Source organism: Candoia aspera, chromosome 6 (genome assembly GCF_035149785.1).
Source record: "Candoia aspera isolate rCanAsp1 chromosome 6, rCanAsp1.hap2, whole genome shotgun sequence".
Taxonomy (NCBI): domain Eukaryota; kingdom Metazoa; phylum Chordata; class Lepidosauria; order Squamata; family Boidae; genus Candoia; species Candoia aspera.
Window position 1 is genome coordinate 75684196 of NC_086158.1, and position 17530 is coordinate 75701725.

General features: G+C 40.9%; 1 long non-coding RNA gene across 1 annotated transcript; it reads right to left on the bottom strand.

Annotated features, from left to right (window-relative positions):
- Positions 1–1759: 1759 nt before the first annotated feature.
- On the bottom strand, positions 1760–3758 carry LOC134500256 (uncharacterized). The gene is made up of 3 exons (XR_010068227.1): positions 3494–3758; positions 2732–2779; positions 1760–2262 (listed from the first exon to the last, which is right to left on the bottom strand). It is a non-coding gene; the product is annotated as an uncharacterized LOC134500256 (long non-coding RNA).
- Positions 3759–17530: the final 13772 nt, after the last annotated feature.

Consider the following 17530-nt stretch of genomic DNA (forward strand, 5'->3'; position numbering starts at 1 on the left):
TATATGTCTACATGGGAAGGGGGGTAGGGCTCACTGAACTAGGAGAACGAGAATTTGCTCTTCATTGTTGTTAACTCCTAATGGCTGGAGTGTGTTTGGAAGTGGTGGAGTTCTTGCACTTCTTCAGTTATGAGACAGCTAAGGATTTGGGTGTGAATGTCATGTTTTCATTCTGTAATATGTAAGCCAACCAAAAATCTATAATGGGGATGGCAAAAAAATGAAAAATAGATATGTAATAAAAATAAACTCTCCATCTCCCTGGGAATAAGATAGTAAAACAGGCCTCTTTACTATGGGAATGAAAACCTTTGAGAAACTGCAAAGGAGATTTCACTACAGCATTAATTAAATTTTCCCTAAGACGGCTATTTTTGCTCCAAAAATCAGAATCTGCTCTATGCTCTCTTTTCTGTTGAGGTACAATCAAGCAAACAGGCCAGCCCTTATCAATGTGTAGACTGGATCTCATGCAGGAATGTACTGTTCTTGTCCAGGATAGGAAAGAAGGAAAAGATGAATGTAATGAGCTGCAAAGACAATAAGAAGTGCTTTGAGGACGCTGAAAAAAATCCCAGGAGTACCTAGGATTGTGCTCCCAGGACTATCAGAGAGGAAGGCAGCCCAACTGATAATAACATCGAAGACTACAAAAACTTTCGAGCATGAATCATCTCCAGCATTTGGAGACTTCTGAGGTTCACATTGCTCTGCAGAGGCAAAATCAGGCTACCTGAATTCCCAAAACTTCCAGAACAAGGGAGAAAGAGAAGTATGATTCCTGGACCAGGTGTTCCCTCGGCTATTTCCCAGCCAGACATCATATCCAGCATCTGCTAGCATGAAAGCCAGACTGTTATGAGGAAGATTTTGGTACCAGATGGAAGCATCCACCAGCAAGCCATGCTGTAGAAACACTACGGGCTTTGGACCTGAAAAAAGCCATCAAAAAGGCATTCAGTCATCTGATGCTTCAGACAATCTTTGCAAGTGCAACATTCATCTGGCTACTGTAAAATGACCCAATTTAGTAAGAATGCACACTTGTGGTAGAATTGTTTTCTCTGCCATGTGAAATTCTGAATATGTTGAGAATATAGTTATCTTCTGTATCCACGTAGTATTCCTTAAAAGGATATCTCCAATGCTGGATGAGCTGTTTCTAGAGAGAGCAAAGAAGACAGAGACAAACACACACAGAGACAACAAGATCAGTTTAGCGTACCTGTAGTTATAGGCCATTATATCAGATTAACATCAAGGATGGATGGATGGATGGATGGATGGATGGATGGCACACAGTGAGAAATCAGTTTCTTAAAACAACCTTTTTTTTTAAAAAAAAGCATCTTATATTCATTGAGGTTCTGTGGGAGTGGGGGGCAAGAGGGGACAACTGGTATAGACAGCATTGTGCCATTGCAATGCAAGGTGAGCCCCTATTGTGTCATGATGCTGCATGCAGGTATGAAAGGGATGGAACTTGCACTGCAATGAGAGGATGCTGCATTCATTATTTTAATGAAAGCTTTCAATCCTCTGGCACCTCTGTATTCATTAGAATTTAGCCAGCGGAAGCTCAATAATTAAGCAAATTGTCCTTTTCCTGATTAATATGAAGTAATGAGGCAGATCTCCAAAGACTGTATCTTAGTGCCAGAAAGATATCTCTTAACCCTCAATGCTCTTGGTGTATCTTGAGCAGGAAGGTCTATTTGCCAAAAGAGTGACTGGAAGTTTTATATTGCAACGCCATGGGCAAGGAGAGCAAGGAGAGATCTAATGACATCCCTTACACAGAATGGTTATGCACAGATTGGTTCAACTCCGCAATTGAATCAGGCGGCCATGTCTTCATTCATTGCTCCCTTCCCCTTCCCCCTCCGCCCCCCAATTGTGCTTAGCATGAAGACCTCACACCCCATTTTTTGACGTATTGTGCCGGTTGGTCCACACAGCCAACCAGGTTCAGTTCTGACAAGATTGTCAGTATCTGAAGGCCTTCCAGCGTAGCTAATTCTTTATGAGGCTTTGGAAGGCCTTGAGAGTTGAAGCCATCTTTGCTTCAGCAGGCAAATTGTTCCAATGGAAGGAAAGGAGCCATGGGCTGTTCTGAGAAATTCCTTGGAGATGTTTCGAGATTACTTACTGAATTCAGTTTGGCTTCAGGATCCATGGTTCGATTCAAACTGTTTCCTTCAACTAATACAGACCAGTAAAGCAAGCACAGTGAGATTGGAAGCAGCCACATATTTGGTTTGCCTGTAATGATGGTCTCTAATTAGAACATTTATTTATTTGTTTGTTTATTCAATTTATAAGCCACCCATCTTAAATGCATGACTCTGGGCAGCTAACAATGATTAAAAAGAAAACAAAAACATAATAAATCAATAAGTAACATATATGGCAGCTGAGATAGAAAACCAACCAACACATCAATTAACATAACCAGGGTATAGGCTTAATCACACACCTGCACCCAGGCTGAGTAGCAAAACCAGGTCTTATGGGTTGGGCCAGTCTAATCTGCAGAAGAGTGATGTTCCAGGAGGCCACAACAGAAAAGGCTCATTCCCAGCTCCCACCAAATGGCACTCCCTAATAGATGGGACCCAAAGCATACCTCTCCTGTCAGACCTAACAGGATGGGTAAATACAACCAGCAAGAAACGTCCCACAAGTAGCCCAGCCCCAAGCCATGAAGGGCTTTATAGGTAATTACTAGCACCTTGAATTGAATCCAGAAGCTAGTTCACTGGATCTTCTCTTGCTTCATCTAAATGAGCACCAAAGTCAACATGTTGAAATAATTCCATTAAAACTTCAATATAAACTTTATCATCTGGGATATAAAACAGCATTTAGGAGAAAAGCAGCAATTATTCTGAGATCTAAGAAAGCATTTGCGATGGCGAACCAAAATGGTGCACAGGGGTTACAATTTGGTCCCCTTGTGAATATATTTTTTAAAAAATCATTATAATTCTCATAAAGGTTTGCTTGGAATGCATGGTGACCACTGAACCACCCATTTTTCTCCTCACGTTTTCTACATTATTATCAAAATGTAGACTGTACCCAGCAGCATTCTGTTTTTCATTAATTAACTATACCATTCACACAGAAGTGAATTGCAGGAATTTAAATCAGCAGTCACAGCAATTCTGATTCATAAGCTTACAATTTGATTTAATTTAATTTAATTTGATTTAATTTGATTTAATTTAATTTAATTTAATTTAATTTATTTAAAAAGTACCCATTCAAATTGCTTTTTAAAATAGATATTTATGTGTAATTTGAGCCTCTGTCCAATTCAGTAATTGGTGTATAGACAGAGAAAATCCATGAAAATCTATCTGCAGATATAGCCATTTTTTTCTATACATCATTCATCAAAGATGAATGATGTATAGAACATCATGTAATGTAATGTAATATACATTTATGTTGCATTTATACTCATCCTGGACAGCTCAATGGAACTTACCAGAGGATATCAGTTCTCTGGAGAGTCCAACCTGCCACATTCAGAACGGTGAGCTAAGTGAATAGAAGCAGAGCAGAAAGAATATAGATTATGTTGGAATAAGGTGGAGCTACAGTTCTTTCACAATGGAAAGTTTGGGACAAATGACCCTCCTTGTTAATGAACTCTACCTTATATTTAAACTGTATGGGTGGTACAGGATGCGAAGAAGAATGTAAAAAAAGTCACATTTATGACAGTGTATTATTTTACTACTATAAATTAAAAGGCAGATGAGAGATTTATAGTCTTGTTGTAGTACAAATTTTAATCAAAACAGGTTCTTTTCAGTTCTTATTTCCACATCCAGAAATGTTAATGAGATGTTTAAATAAGATTATTTTAGACAGATAACATTTGTCTTGACATTTTGAAATAATGTGCTTCGTGCAAATGTCAGGTCATAGGTCAAAGATGCTGTTTGCTTTTCTAAGGTTTTTGGAGGGCAGTGCTTTAGAAACTATAACATTTTCACTCAGCCCGTTTAGAAAACAATAATGAAATAACAAAATGCCGCCCAAGTCAACATGCTTTGCTCTATTTTGAAAGATTCATATTGGGGGGTGGGGGGATCGATTTTTTTTTTATATTGTGGATTTTAATTTTGTATGCCACCCGGAGTGACTGTATGTGAGTTGGGCAGCCATATAAATAAAATAGATAGTTTTTTTTAAAAAATGGAGAAACTAGTAAATTTAAAGTGACAGTTTCTAAATCACCTCCTATTAAGCTTGCAGTCTGAGGGGGCAAAAGATCTTCCTATGAGCTTGTCCTTCTAGCTAGTGAACAACTGGTCAAATATACAGAAAAGAAGTGACAGAGATAGTCATCTGCTGGTGCAGGCCTATTTATCAGCATGGCGTCTACTGCCGAGCTGGGTCCCTCAGTCTGCTCTATTAGACTTATATCAAGGATGGAAATCAGATGGTTCTGAAAGTACAATTCCTATTAGCTCCAGCCAGCAGTGTCCATGGGGGTGTCCAAACTGCAAGATGGCAGACAGAGCATTGTGGTGCATCAGTGTTCAAAAGGGCAGGGTTGCCATCACACTGCTTCATTTCTCATCTTGTAGGTTCTCAACCCTTACCACCCCACCACCGGCTCCAGCAAGCATAGTAAAAATGAACAATATTGGAAGCTGCCCCTGGGCAATATTTGTTTGTAAAACAGTTCCTGTTGGCACCAGTTCAGATTCAAAATGTCCTGTTTTAGGTACACAATGGTCAGTTTACAGCACAAAATGGGCTGTTGTGATCATTCAGAGAGTGTTGGATACGAGGCAGCTGTTTCAAGGTGGAAGCACTCTACTTTGGGTTCAAAATATTTCCAAAAGGATTGAAATGGCCCACTTTGATCTCAAAACAGCTGCTTAACACTTAGAGCCAGTGTCTCAGACAGTGTTTATTTTTTTATTTTATTTTATTTTATTTATTTCAAATGTTTATTAAAACATTGGTCCTATTAAGTCTGTTTATTAAAACACTGGCCCTATTAAGAACTAAATCTAGAACTAAAACCCTAACCCTAACCCTAGAACCAAAACCAGAACCAGGACCTTAGAACTAGAACTAGAACTAGAACTAGAACTAACACCCTAACCATAGAACCAGAACCAGAACTAAAACCAGAACCAGAACTAGAACCAGAACAAGAACTAAAACTAGAAGTAACCCTAAAGAACTAGAACTAGAACCAGAGCCAAAACTAAAACCAGAAGCCTAGAACTAGAACTACAACCCTAGAACTAGAACTAGAAAGTAAACTAGTTCTAGTTCAAAACTAGAGTATAGAGAATTAGCATATAGAAAATTAGTTCTCCAGAACCAGAACCAAAACTAAAACTAGAACCCTAGAACTAGAACTCTAGAACCCCCTAGAACCCTAGAACTAGAACCTTAGAACTAGAGCCCTAGAGCTAGGACCCTCAAACTAGAACTAGAGCTCAAACCCTAGAACACCTTAGAACTGGAACCCTAGAACTAGAGCTGGAACCCTAGAGCTAGAACCCTAGAACTACAAACGAAAGTAAAACTAAAACTCTAACCCTAACCCTAGAACCAGAACCAGAACCAGAACCAGAACCAGAACCAGAACCAGAACCAGAACCAGAACCAGAACCAGAACTAGAACTAGGACCAGAACCAGAACTAAAACTTGAAGCCGAACTAAAACAAACAACAAAATTGACCTGGCGCCACTGCTAAACTTTCCAATACAGCCCACAACACACCAATCTCACCCTAATCCAGCGCTTGAGGGGAAACCCAGGCGTTAAATGCTTTTTGAAGAATTAAAGTATTTCTAATTCAAAGCGGGGGGGCATCGGGGGGGGCCTGATTTACTAAAGTGTTATTTATTATTTGATTAATATTCTATGCATATATGTTGATCAAAATAAAACATTCATGAAGGGAAAAAAAAGCAAAGGAAAAAAAGAAAGCAATACAAAAGATATATAGGTACACTGTGTACATATAGATAGATAGATATGCACATTTTTATGCACATGCACGTTTTTATACAATAATTTCAATAAAGAATGACCTCATTTCACTGCAGTCACCCTTGCATAATCTACGTCTCTGAGCATTTCTTACAAAAGCCACGCGTAACTTCAGGTCTTTAATCCACTCATAATTGGGGCCATAAATGTATCTTTCCAACACTGAAGCCATTCAGATCTGAAAGGTTTTGCACTCCCCCCCCCCATCAGCAACAGGGGGGGACCACAGTTGCTGACCAAGCATTTAGAAACTTTCTTAAAGCCACGTTTCCCCCAGACCAGGCAGCCGTCGCTGCTGCTGAACTCAGGTGGGACAGTAAAACCGTGCGACGACAGCCAGACGTCCCTTTCTAAAATAGCCAGTGTAGAGTAGTGAGGTCCAGGTTCAGGTCTGGCCCTCTGCTACAGAAGCTCACTCGGTGACTTTGGGCCAGCCACTCCCTCATCTCAACCTATACCTCACTGTTGTTGTGGAAAAAACCTGAAGGCTGGCGTGCTTCTGTCTGTTGCTTTCGGCTCCTGCAGGAAAGACAGGATATAAATCTAACAAATAAGTAAATAAAACATCTCACAAGTGTTTGGAATCTGTGGTCAGTTCTAACTGAGTAAAATAAATGCCTTAGTTTAGCAAACTTCTGCATAAAAGCTGAGAGATAAAAGAAGGCGAAAAAGAAGAATAGACAACGTTTTGGCTGGGGGAGGACACCAGCTCACAGAAGCCACCACACCGGGCACTTTCAGATCATGGGAAAGTTTTCTTTTTTATATATAAAATAATTTTATTTGAGATTACAGTTGTACAAATAAAAACTAATAGAAACTATAACAAATTAAGAAAAAAAGAATATAACATGCAAAGGAAAAGAAAAAGAAGAATTTTTTTTATAAGTATAGCAGGGAAAATAAAAAAGATAAAAAAGATAAAAACAAAGAGGAAGGAAAAGGAAGAAAAAGAAGTTACTTTTCCCCCTCATCACAGCAAGTATTTTAAAAAAAAATTAACAACTCATCACCTTCTCTTAAAAAACAACACAGGATCTCTTCATCCCATATCTCATCTCCTTATTTATAAACAAGTCTTAAAAACTTCATCTTAACCAGCAAAAATCCATTAAGGGACACCAGAAATAGCAATGTACAGTATCTATTTTAAATTTAATCCCAATACCCACTTTATAACCCTTTCTTTTCCTTCTGTATCTCATCCTTTATCTATAAAAAAGATCCCCAAAACCTCACATAGTCATGCAAAATCCATTAAAGAATAGGTAAAGGTAAAGGTTTCCCTTGACGTAAAGTCCAGTCGTGTCCGACTCTAGGGGGCGGTGCTCATCTCCGTTTCAAAGCCTTGGAGCCGGCGTTGTCCATAGGACACTTCCGGGTCATGTGGCCAGCATGACTCACGGAACGCCCTTACCTTCCCGCCGAAGCGGTACCAATTAATCTACTCACATTTGCATGTTTTCGAACTGCTTGGTGTGCAGAAGCTGGGACGAGCAACGGGAGCTCACCCCACTGCGCGGTTTCGAACCGCCGACCTTCCGATCGACAGCTCAGCGGTTTAACCCGCAGCGCCACCGCGTCCCATTAAAGAATACCAGGGGGAAAAAAACATTAACTATTTTAACTTTGGTCTATTTGAGTTTATTCTGAGTTAAAACACAAAACAAACTTTATCTTATATTTACACTGTATGGGTGGGATAGAATGGGAAGAAGAATGTAAAAAAAGTCAAATTTGTGACAGTGTATTATTTTACTGCTACAAGTAACAAGCCAGATGACAGATTTACAGCCCTGTTGTGGTACAAATCTTAATCAAAGCAGGTTCTGTTCACTTGCTATTTCCTCATGCAGAAATCTTTAAGGATTTTTTTTAGGCAGATGTGCTTGACACTCTCAAATAATGTGCTTGATGCAAAGGTCAGGTCATTTGTCAAAGCTGCTGTTTGCTTTTCTTAAAAACTGTTAAATGTTATTGTTTCAGATAGCATTGCTTTCGAAACAGTAACATTTTCACTCAGCCCATTTAGAAAAATTAATAAAAAACAAAATGCCACCCAAGTCACTGTGCTTTAAAAGATTCATATCAGTTTCTATATGATTGCATAGTAGATCCATACTGTAGGCTTGCCCATAATCCAAAGAGTAGGATTGAAAGGCGAAGAGGTTTAAGTGTCTGTGGTCTACAGGAATTCCATTTTCCTAACCAAAAGCCCAAAGGTCCCATTTGTCCTGGTCCTGAAGAGGCACCACCAATTCCTTGTCATCAGAGAACTCTTGAGATGCAGCCCAACATGCAGTCCAACTAAGGAACAGTGATTCAAGTGTTCCATCTTAAATACTAACCTGAAATTCCAAAATTTTGTTTCGTTAACTGTAAGGTGCTGGTGTCTTCTTGACCAGAAGTTTCCCCTGCTATTTCCAATCCACACATCATACCCAGCATCTGCTAGTATGAAGCCCAGGCTCTGGTGGGGTAAATCTGATACCCAGACACTACCTTCCATAGCTAGTCCATGCATTAATAGTATAGCAGACTTTGTGCAGGGAAAAGAAAAACACTCATTAAGTCAGACTGTTAATAAATACAGTGCATGGGATCAGAACTTGCATCAAAGTGTGGTGGGTGGGAAGTGAGGTTTTGGTACTGCTCTTTCTGCATGGCACACATGATGGGGGTTGGTGTCAATAAAGGAAGCTGGCACTACGCCACTGCCCTGTCTACTTTCCAAGGACTACGCAGACCCCAAATGTTTGTTTCTGTTTTTCTTTTTGTTTTACCTCCTGCAATTCGTTCACACTGAGGTAATAGCCGTCTTCTGCTATTAGCCGTCTTCTGCTATTCTTCTCGTCCCGAGTACAAGCTCCACATCCTGTCAGTTATAGATGGATCTGAAAATAACAATTATAGCCATTAAATGACATTGAGTGGGTTAAGAAAGTATTGTCATACTTCCTTCTTTCTTTGACAAAATGTTTATAACTTGGTTTGCTAATGTCATGTGAATCATTTAAAGTTTTAAACCTACATCCATTCATTTGGGAGTACTGTCTTTAATTTTGTGTCAGTCCCACCAGGAAATCAGACCAGGAAATCAGCTCCCCAGGAAAGCTGAAACTATTTTTATTGAGAATGGCTCTAAGAACAGAATTTTGCAAGTCTGATTGTGCTAGACCTCCTTCTCTGTCTTATAGTAGAGTGAATTAGGGAGGTATCTGTCTCAGCCACTTCCAGATGTTATGTGGACATCATGGACTTTAAAAATGCTTTAGCCCTTTTTTCCTAGACCACAGCTTCTGTATATCTCCATCGAGACCATCTTCCTTACTTTCCACAGTTTGAATACACACGTATAGGATTACACTATGACACAGCTATACGAACTACTGATTCTAAGAGCTCAACTTACGATATTCATGAATGATTCAGGATTCATAAATGTTTTGCTGTTCAACTCTTCTGAACGCACAATTCCTTGTGTAGCTGTCACAGCAATCAACATCCACATGGTGGAACATCTAAAAAACAACGGAATAATTAGCCATGGAGAAAGACATATACTCTTTTGCTGAAATAGGTGTCTGGGGAGAAAACAAACAAAAAAATGAAGTTGGCTTATAAAAAGTTATATAATTCAGTGTACATGAGAGAAGCTAAATTTGGAAGATGAAGAAAATGAAACCTTAATGCTTAATATAAACACAGTAATGGCTGTGGGAATAGACTGAAGATATTTTTACTACAGAATCTTCTGCAATAGTGATATACCAAAAAATCACATCAATCTACGGTGTGCGATATAAGATATAAGCTAAAACCTTTGGAGAAAGGAAATCCTTCAGACAGCATACCACTCAATGGGGAAAAAGTATTATTTGCATAAAATGCATTTAAATGGCCCTCTTGCTCTCTGTTGTGCACTCAACAGAGAGAAGAGAGATAAAGATGCTGTGCTGCCCAAGATGATACCCACCCACCCCTTCTTTGGAAGAATTTGAAGACTACAGTCAGTTATATTGGGAGAAGAGAAGGTTTATTCTCATCAATGCAAGGAGGAACCCAAATGACCTTGTTCTGAGAACTACTCCCAGGTTGAGGCTCATTCATGTGGAGTCTCTGGGAGAGTTCCAAACACCCAAACATTGAGATAGGATTTTATACCCAGTTTATTCAAAGTGCACTGACCCCCCAAACCAAATTCTGGTACAGGACATAATGACCCATCTACCACTTGCAAATTCTGTCATGGCTGATCATTGTTTGTGCTGGAGATGATCCCAGCATCAGCCATTTCCACCACCTCAGTGATGGGATTTAGGTTGATTTTTAGGTGAACGTTTAATCCTAAATAATACATACACAATCACTCATAATCTTCCAGACAATTCCCTCATGATACATCTTCTTAACTTCATTTTTTATACTTTTCTTTTGGTGACAACCCAAGGTCAGATTATACAATGAAGAAAAAAGTAAACTTGAAGTCAGCCACTCATTATAAAACAAAAACCCTGACTGTATGAGAGACCAGGCATTTCTTTATAAAAGATTGTATTAAATAAAAAATATTACTTAGAAGTAATACAATAAATAGATTAACCAGCTAGCTAACTAACAACAGAGACTTAGAGAGACTGACAGAGACTGACCAGCAAGAAGCTGGTGTACATCATTGATATATTCTGTCCTATGTACATCAACCAATCAGGAGCTTCTTGACCTTATAAGGACATAATCTTTGGTCCCTGAGAATATTACCCAGACAGCCAGGTACCAAAGGTCCACTCAGAAAAGTAGCCCCACCTTTGTTCCTGTGAGGTATCTTTTTAAAAACTCAAGCCTCTGTAATTCTTCTATGATGAAAAAATATTCAATAGTAGTAGTACGTTCAGAAAACTTTGATACAAAAATAATTCGGTTTGATGAATATGAAGACCTTGTTCTACTGCCTTGCTTGGGATGGGAATGGTAACAGCTCCACCTGAGGATGGTTGGCACCATAGCACCCCTATTGATTGTGATTCCATCTCCCTTGGGTTTTATATCTATTTATCTTATTTGTATTTTTAGATTGTAATGTAAGTTTATATGTTTTTATTATCTTTTATTGTAAACCACACAGAGTCCCCCATTGGGGGAGATGGGCGGTGATAAACATTTAAATAATAAATAAATAAATAAAATCTGTAGTCCTGGGAGTGGAACTCAATGCTAGATTGGGCCCCAATGACCACACCCTCTATGCTTGGCACAAATGTCCCCCTCCCAACCCTGAAGACGATGGATTCCTCCTACCCCGTTGCTCAAAACATCAGAAATCAAACCTTGCAGGTCTCTGCCTGGCTCAAACAGCCTTCAGGCTACACCTTCATATCCTAAATGGTGCCCTTGAACGTGGCCATCCAGCTGAATTCACCTACATATCTGGCTCCAGAATGAGTGCTATGGACGATATAACTGTCTCTAGGGACATTCTGCCTTATGCCAAAGCCCTAGAAGTTATGCCTAAATTTGACAGCGATCATTTCCCAATCCTGCTCCAATTAAATGTTGTCACTCAAGAAACACACACTAAGGACTATTACAAACCCTTTCTAATACCAGCAGGAAGAACTTACCGCCAAGCCAAGTGGACCCCCCAGCTAAATCAAATGATAACTGAGCAAGTGGCCTCAGAACACCTACAGAGCCTTCGGTCTACCCTGACAACAGCTGAGTCTCCTGGAGAACTATAACACCCTTACCCAAGAGCTTCATCAGCATCTGACCCATAGTAACACTGCACCCTAGAAGCAACAACACCATGACTCCAAGCCATGGTTTGCAAGGACTGTGTCAATGCCAAAAAAGCACTTGCTACCACTTACCAGGCCTATGTATCCAACACTACACCGACAGCTGCACAGGACCTCTTCCAGCAGAAGAGACACTACAAGCAACTGCTGGCACGCAAGAAAAAGGAAGCCATGAAAAACAACTGGAAACGGCTTATTCAAGCAGTCAGATTCAAAGACTCAGCCCCTTCTGGCATATCACATCAAGCTCCCAAAGCAATGGACCACATTGCTGAAACGGCACAAAGGAGCTCATCTGACATTCTGAAATACCTCAAGTCAAGAGGTGGCCACTAGCTACCTGCAGCACTCAAACTATTTGAAGCCAAGCCAATAGCACAACTCCTGTAGGGAGCCCAGCTTGGCCGCTTCTCCAGTTTTGCACCAATGGAATTTGTGCAAACTAAATTTCTAAGATCGGCCCTTCAAGTCCCAAAATGTGTCTCAAATGCCACCCTGAGGCTAGAGACAGGCCTCATGAAAGTGGAGGCTAAGGTATGGGTGATCATATTCAACTATTGGCTCAGGTTATCCATTTTTCCCCTTGGCCTTGCCCCATGAACTATGAGGGATGATTTTCAGTCCACCTGGCAACAGGCAGTGGCAACTAAAATCTCATCCTTGGGCTTCTCTCCAGGTCTTCTACTCAGCGTGAGATATGATCAGGCCAAAGCACTCAGTAAACAGCATGTAGCAGTCACAGAGCGCCACTTGGATTTAGCCAGGTCCCCAACCTTTGTTGCCAGTGAATCCAGCACGTATTCTGCCTCCCCTATGATATCTAAACTCCAGCTACCCAACCATCAGAGGACCTTCACTCTGGCACGATGTCATGCCCTCCCCTCAGCTGTCCTTGAAGGCCGATGCAGGAAGATTCCTTACCCAGAGAGACAAGGCCCCTGTGACTCTGGTCACACAGAAACAACAGAGCACGTGCTCCTCCAGTGCCTGTACTATAGAGACATTTGAACTGGCCTCATTTTACCATTATTGGATAAATACCCAGGGCACGCAGGACAATTTGACACCTCCCTGCTGCTGTCAGATACAAACCCTGCTGCAATTTACAGTGTTGCCAGTTTCTGCACAGCAGCATTTAAAATTTTCCAGATGATGGCCAGTGTCATAAACTGGCCTTGCTTTTAATATACTAGAGTACTGTATTTACAGATATAGCCAATATGCTCCCCCACACCCATCTAATGCTCCTACTCCTCCATTTAGATCTTTTTTCTCCTTTTCTTTCTTCTTCCTTTTCTCCTAGATTTCTGTGTTTTAGCTTTTATATCAGTATTTAATGTATTTTTTTATTTCTGTGTTTTCGCTTTTTATATCAAATTTTAATGTACCTTTGTGTTTTAGCTTCTTATGTTAGACTTTAATGTACCTTCTGTGCTTTCAACTATACCCCATCCTCCTTATGCTGGTCTTTGACCATAATAAAGATTTGTTTGTTGACAGTGGAAAAAACACATAAGTCGAACTGTTGTTCTGTATCATTCTAGGACTGAGGCTTTGCTAAGGTTCCATCTTTTGAGAAAGTTCTTGTAATAATATGTGGGAAAGACCTTGGGAGACTAGACCAAGAGATGCTGCCAAGGGAACAGTTAGTTAAGAGACAGCTGAGCCCACAGCTGGATAATGGACAGGGCAAGAGGCTCAGAAGGGACCTCCCTAGTTTCTCAGTTGGTAAAGGAGACAGGGGGAGAATTGTACTTTCAGACTTGCAAGATTCTGTCAATGTAGCTTTACAATAAAGTAGAATTAGCTCAGCTGGTTGTGATTCCTATCTGGTTTACCACCACCCCCAGGCCAACAACAAGATTACACAACATTACACAGACTGAGAACTTTGCTTTTGTGGAATGGGAGCCAGCTAGACAGGCTGCCAAACAGAACAAAGGGGGTTGCCCAGGACATGCCAAAGCAATTGTTGGAGCTTGCTAACTTGTTTTTTTGAAAACAGGTTTGGTCTGCAGCATCCTCCTTTCCTTTGAGGAACATTCAGAATCCCAGGAACATGTTGGAAAAGGGAGAGGAAGATGATGCAGCTGCATCCAGAACCCAGCTGCTTGCCAAATGGGAACAGGTAATTAAAAAACAACAACCACATTTTAAAATATTAACAATTCTCTGCTTTTTAAATTAATTCAACATCTAATCATTCTTTCTAGCCCCAGATTTAAATGGCAAAGAGAAATGATAAAGCCCAGGGTTTAAAGTAGCCCTTGAAAGAGTGGACTGAGGACAAATCATTCAAAACCTGCAGTATGGAAATCAAGAGACATCCCCATAACCCCAAGTGCGAGGCTGGCTGGGGAATTCTGGGAGTTGAAGTCCACACATCTTAAAGTTGCCAAGGTTGAGAAACACTGAGCTAAGGACTTCAGCATGCAACTGCTGATCAGCATAAATGTCCCAGGTAAAATTTCAGTGGGTCCAGGCGGGAATCTTAGTCACTGAGAAGGACCAAACTGAATATTCTCATGGTATGTAGCTTCTAACGAAGTTTCAGGTTTTCCATAATGTTATGGCAAGTAGATGGAAGAGGACAATTTTCACAGGGGCACGCTCTGAAAATGCATACTAGGTTCTTAAAATCTTCTGTAACACCTTCCATGCAAAGAGAAAATTCGCAAACAGCACTGAATAAGTGTAAAATACATTTCTTCAAAACCCTCCTCTGAAGACAATTGTTGCTGTTTATTCGTTCAGTTGCTTCCGACTCTTCGTGACTTCATGGACCAGCCCACGCCAGAGCTTCCTGTCAGTCGTCACCACCCCCAGCTCCCCCAAGGATGAGCCTGTCACCTCTAGAATGTCATCCATCCATCTTGCCCTTGGTCGGCCCCTCTTCCTTTTGCCCTCCACTCTCCCTAGCATCAGCACCTTCTCCAGGGTGTCCTGTCTTCTCATTATGTGGCCAAAGTATTTCAGTTTTGCCTTGAATATCATTCCCTCAAGTGAGCAGTCTGGCTTTATTTCCTGGAGGATGGACTGATTTGATCTTCTGGGAGTCCAAGGCACTCTCAGAATTTTCCTCCAACACCACAGTTCCAAAGCATCTATTTTCCTTCTCTCAGCCTTCCTTATGATCCAGCTCTCACAGCCATATGTTACTACTGAGAACACCATTGCTTTAACTGTGCGGACCTTTGTTGTCAGTGTGATGTCTCTGCTCTTAACTATTTTATCAAGATTTGTCATTGCTCTTCTCCCAAGGATTAAACGTCTTCTGATTTCCTGGCTGCAGTCAGCATCTGCAGTAATCTTTGCACCTAGAAATATAAAGTCTTTCACTGCCTCTATGTTTTCTCCCTCTATTTGCCAATTATCAATCAAACTGGTTGCCATAATCTTGGTTGTTTTGAGGTTTAGCTGCAAGCCAGCTTTTGCATTTTCTTCTTTCACCTTCATCATAAGGCCCCTCAGTTCCTCTTTGCTTTCAGCCATCAAAGTGGTATCATCTGCATATCTGAGATTGTTAATGTTTCTTCCAGCGATTTTAACCCCAGCCTTGGATTCCTCAAGCCCAGCACGTCACATGATGTGTTCTGCGTACAAGTCGAATAGGTAGCGTGAGAGTATACAACCCTGCCATACTCCTTTCCCAATCTTAAACCAGTCTGTTGTTCCATGGTCTATTCTTACCGTTGCTACTTGGTCATGATACAGATTCCTCAGGAGGCATACAAGATGACTTGGTATCCCCCTACCGCTAAGAACTTGCCACAATTTGTTATGGTCCACACAGTCAAAGGCTTTAGAATAGTCAATAAAACAGAAATAGATGTTTTTCTGAAACTCCCTGGCCTTTTCCATTATCCATCGGATATTGGCAATTTGGTCCCTAGTTCCTCTGCCTTTTCTAAACCCAGCTTGTACATCTGGCATTTCTCGCTCCATGAATTGCTGAAGTCTGCCTTGTAGGATCTTGAGCATTACCTTCCTGGCATGTGAAATAAGTGCCACTGTTCGATAGTTTGAACATTCTTTAGTGTTCCCCTTTTTTGGTATGGGGATATAAGTTTATTTTTTCCAATCTGATGGCCATTCTTGTGTTTTCCAAATTTGCTGGCACATAGCATGCATTACCTTGACAGCATTATCTTGCAAGATTTTGAACAGTTCAACTGGGATGCCGTCGTCTCCTGCTGCCTTGTTATTAGCAATGCTTCTTAAGGCCCACTCAACCTCACTCTTCAGGATGTCTGGCTCTAGCTCACTGACCACACCATCAAAGCTATCCCCGATATTGTTATCCTTCCTATACAGGTCTTCTGTATATTCTTGCCACCTTTTCTTGATCTCTTCTTTTTCTGTTAGGTCCTTGCCATCTTTGTTTTTGATCATACCCATTTTGGCCTGGAATTTACCTCCGATGTTTCTAATTGTCTGGAAGAGGTCTCTTGTCCTTCCTATTCTATTGTCTTCCTCCACTTCCGCGCATAGCTTGTTTAAAAATAATTCCTTATCTCTTCTGACTAACCTCTGGAATTTTGCATTTAATTGGGCATATCTCCCCCTATCACTGTTGCCTTTTGCTTTCCTTCTTTCTTGGGCTACTTCTAGTGTCTCAGCAGACAGCCATTTTGCCTTCTTGGTTTTCTCTTTCTTTGGGATGTATTTTGTTGCCGCCTCCTGAACAATATTGCGAGCTTCTGTCCAGAGTTCTTCCGGGACCCTATCTACTAAGTCCAGTTCCTTAAATCGATTCTTCACCGCCACTGCATATTCCTTAGGAATATTAGTGAGCTCATATCTAGCTGATCTGTGGGTCTTCCCTAATCTCTTTAGTCTGATCCTAAATTGTGCAAGAAGAAGTTCATGATCTGAACTACAATCAGCTCCAGCTCCTGTACCGACTGTACAGATGTCCGCCACCTTGGCTGCAAAGGATGTCGTCAATCTGATTTCGGTGTTGTCCATCTGGTGAAGTCCATGTATAAAGCCGTCTCTTAGGTTGTTGGAAGAGAGTGTTTGTTATGCAGAGTGAATTGTCTTGGCAAAATTCTATCAGCCTATGTCCTGCTTCGTTTTGTTCTCCCAGGCCATACTTACCTACAATTCCAGGTGTCATTTGACTGCCAACCTTAGCATTCCAGTCTCCTGTGATGAAAATAACATCTCTTTTAGGCGTGTTGTCCAGTAGGTGCTGCAGATCCTCATAGAACTGCTCTACTTCAGCTTCTTCAGCATTTGTGGTTGGGGCGTATATTTGGATCACTGTGATGTTAGATGGCTTGCCCTGAATTCGAATTGAGATCATTCTGTCATTTTTTGGACCATATCCAAGCACTGCTTTAGCCACTTTACTATTAATTATGAAGGCTACTCCATTTCTTCTGTGGTCCTCTTGTCCACAGTAGTAGATCTGGTGGTCATTTGATGTGAAGTGGCCCATTCCAGTCCATTTCAGTTCACTGACACCCAAAATGTCTATCTTTAATCTTGACATCTCACCAATAACCACATCCAATTTGCCCTGGCTCATAGATCTTACATTCCAGGTTCCAATGGTGTGTTGATCCTTAGAACATCGGATTCGCCGTTCACCGCCAGCACCATTGGCTGCTAGCCGTCCTTTCGGCTTTGAGCTAGCTGCGTCATCACGTCTGGGGCTAGTTGAACTCATCCTCTGTTCCTCCCCAGTAGCAT